At 43.2% G+C, this 2,461-nt stretch overlaps 1 pseudogene; it reads left to right on the forward strand.

The window, feature by feature from the left end:
* The first annotated feature begins 662 nt into the window (after window positions 1-662).
* LOC116070650 lies at window positions 663-1,016 on the forward strand (annotated as a pseudogene).
* The last annotated feature ends 1,445 nt before the right edge of the window (window positions 1,017-2,461 follow it).

The following is a 2,461-nucleotide window of genomic DNA, read 5'->3' on the forward strand; positions in this document are numbered from 1 at the left end:
CACACCCATAAAGTATCACCAACAAAGCCACCTGAACCTAACCTGAACAAGAAGGATGGAACCAACAGATATGCTGTCACAGAGCAGGACCTAAACCATACACAAAGAACCACAGGCAACCAAGGAATGCTGAGATCAGGAGAAGTAGCTTGTCCTACAGAAGAGGACACCAACTGGTTATTCAATACCCAGTGGTCAGGCCTGAAAACATACATACATGTAACATTATACAGACTGGGCAGGTTGTATTTATGTATACAACAGGTATGTATGTAACAGCACTTAAAGAAAAAAGGAGGCTGTGAATTTAAAAGAGAGTAAGGGAATATATATATATATATATATTATAGTAATATAATAATATAATTATACTATATAGTGTAAATCATAATATAATTACATCATTCTATCCTCCAAACCTTTTCTGTCTCTCTTCATATATAGAATATATGAGAATATGTTCTCTCATATATATATACATATATATATTTACATTATTTTCTCCTCTAAACCTTCTCAATATATATGAGAATATATTCTCATATATATCCTATCTATATCTATATCTTTATCTATATTTATATCTATATCTATTGAGAAGTTTTAGAGGAGAAAATGACGTTAAAAAAAAAGGTCCTGTGCTGCAGGCTCCAGATGCTGTCATGGAGGGCTTGCTGAAGAATAATACCACTGGCCTGGTGGGATTGGCTATGTGAGACACTTCCCACAAGAGGATACAATATTGTATAGAAAGTTTTTTGATCTTCTGGAGTACTTCCCTAAAAATGCAGCTTGTAGGAAATACATAACACAAATTACTTCCGAGAAGCTGGGTATGGTCAAAGTGGAACCAGATGTTAAAAAATTAGAAAGCATGCTTCAGGGTGGCAAAGTAGAAGAGGTGATTCTTCAGACTGAAAAGGAACTAAGTCTGGCAAGGGAAAACGTTGCTTTGGTAGCCATGGGAGCCATTAGTGGAAGAGCCTCCTGCCGACAGGTGGAAGTGGCCAATATGATCACCCTCTCTGATGGTTAACGAGAAATATAAAGTTATATAAAACCCAGATTCCATGGTCATTGGTGGAGCAAAGAGAAGTCAAGGGCAGAGTCAGCTGGGAACCCGGCAGACAGTGAAATTCACAATCATTGCCACAAAGGCAACAAGGTCAATGTGGCACTTACCAAGCACCGGGGATGTTTTGTTTTGTTTTTGTTTTTGTTTTTAAATAACTCGTCGGATACCTACAGCTCACCAACAGATAAAGTGTTGCCAGACTTCCACCTTTACACAGACCACTGAGTCACTCGCTCAAGAGTGGAGTCTGGATTCAGAGTCAAGGAGTTGTTTGTGATGCCCTGACTTTTCAACGGCTGTGGCTTGTTGGACTGTTTGCTTTCTTGTAATGATTCATCTGGACTGTGCGAGGGACCCCGTTGGACACCCTGGCTGTGTAGAAGGAGTTGGTTTCACTGCGGAGGGATTTGATACTGCGGAGGGATTTGATTCCGCGTTGCTGTCATTTACCGAGTGCTTACGCTCGTCACTCATCTCCGTTCATTTATGTTACTGTCCATCAGTACCTCTCTGTGCTTCCTCATCTTTCTTGGAGCACAATAAATTTTATTCAAATGGCATTCACGAAAGAAATGTCCCCCCGCCCTTCCTCACCAAGAAAGCGGGTGACTGGGCGCAGAAGCCCCAGGGAGGCAGCATCTGCCAGCATTCGAGGATCCCACCCGTGTGAGCCGAGGATAGAATTAACAGGCGCAGTCGTTCGCAGCTCAACATTTGTTCAAGTCTGGCACATGCACACATCATTAGCGACTGTATTTGAGAGGAGAGATCAAGGAGGTGGGAAAAGAGTGGATTTGATTAAAGGGGTAATCAGGGCAAGGGGAGTCAGCGTTTATGTAAAAGCTTCGGAGCTGAAATGAACGAGCTGGAGAGCAAGCAAAGAGCGGGGCACCTTGGGAAAAGGGTTAGCAGACAGTCTGGGTGACTTTGGCTCTGTGACTTCCGGTGCAAAACCTTGTCCCTCCCGTGACTCCCTGGAATGGGCTCAAAGGAAGAGTGGGAATGGGTGGTGGGAAGGGTGAGTGGAGATTCCCTTGCTTGCTTGTAGCTTTCATCTTGTCTCTCAACAGTTAAGTATTCATGGATAAGTTAATATCTACCAAGCAAGTGCAATGCTTGGTAGATTCTGAGATGTTCAGAGCAACTGTACGAAGTGTGCATGCGTCATCCAGTAAAAGCAATCTTTTTCTTTTGGAGACAAGGGCTCCTGTACCCCCTGTTGGCCTTACTATTTAGCCGAGATACCAACTGGGTACTGCCCCCCTGCTCATACCCTGCTCATAGCTTTCATGCTATGCTAAACTTTTAGGCTTCTCAGTGGAAAAGGTACCTTAGAAACAGGGTCCCAGAAGTCTGTCAAGAGCCGGTTCCTGGCTAGGCAGAGTA

The sequence above is a fragment of the Mastomys coucha genome, unplaced genomic scaffold (assembly GCF_008632895.1).
Source record: "Mastomys coucha isolate ucsf_1 unplaced genomic scaffold, UCSF_Mcou_1 pScaffold22, whole genome shotgun sequence".
In the NCBI taxonomy this organism is placed as follows: Eukaryota; Metazoa; Chordata; class Mammalia; order Rodentia; family Muridae; genus Mastomys; species Mastomys coucha.